This window comes from Psammomys obesus, unplaced genomic scaffold, assembly GCF_907164565.1.
Source record: "Psammomys obesus unplaced genomic scaffold, mPsaObe1.curated_primary_1811, whole genome shotgun sequence".
Taxonomy (NCBI): Eukaryota; Metazoa; Chordata; class Mammalia; order Rodentia; family Muridae; genus Psammomys; species Psammomys obesus.
The window spans coordinates 11363665-11364425 of NW_026585987.1; the positions used below are offsets into that span (position 1 = coordinate 11363665).

A 761-nucleotide genomic window follows, 5' to 3' on the forward strand; every position below is an offset into this window, starting at 1 on the left:
GGTGTGTGTGTGTATGTGTGTGTGTGTGTATGTGTGTGTGTGATACTCTTAACCCCTCTGGCTTCTACAATCCCTCCTCCCTTCTTCTGCAAGTCCGTGTACTGTTTAGCTGTGGTTTTTGCATCTGTTTCCATCAGTTGCTGGGTGAAGCCTCTCTCGTGATAGTTGAGCTGGATGCCAATCTATGAGTATAACAGCAGCATATCATTAGAAATCATTTCACTGACTTTTTCGCCATTCATGTTTGGTTGCATGGTGGGTCTTTGAGGTACTTGTCAGAATGGCTAAGATCAAAGACGGCAAGTGACAGCTAATGCTGGCAAGGGTGTGGAGAAAGGGAAACACTCCTCCATTGCTGATGGGAGTGCAAATTTGCACAGCCAATTTTGAAATCAGTATGGAGATTTTTCAGAAATTTGATTATTGATCTACATCAAGACTCAGCTCATGCTCACTTCAGCAGCACATATACTAAAATTGGAAGTATACAGAGAAGATTAACATGGCCCCTGAGCAAGGATGACATGCATATTTATGAAGCATCCCATATATTTTTTCACCAAGTGGGTTCCCTAGTAATGGGATCAGGGCTTGTTTCTGACATAAACTCAGTGACTGGCTCTTTGATAACCTCCCACTGAGGGGGGAGCAACCTTACCAGCCACAGAGGAAGACAATGCAGCCAGTCCTGATGAGACCTGATACGCTATTCAGAGAAAGGTCAGAAGGAAGGGGAGGAGGACCTCCCCTATCAGTGGACG

The 761-nt window shown here is 44.9% G+C and overlaps 1 non-coding gene across 1 annotated transcript; it reads left to right on the top strand.

The window, feature by feature from the left end:
• The first annotated feature begins 447 nt into the window (after positions 1-447).
• Positions 448-554, top strand: LOC129671979 (U6 spliceosomal RNA). Its single transcript, XR_008719447.1, has one exon. It is a non-coding gene; the product is annotated as a U6 spliceosomal RNA (small nuclear RNA).
• Positions 555-761: the final 207 nt, after the last annotated feature.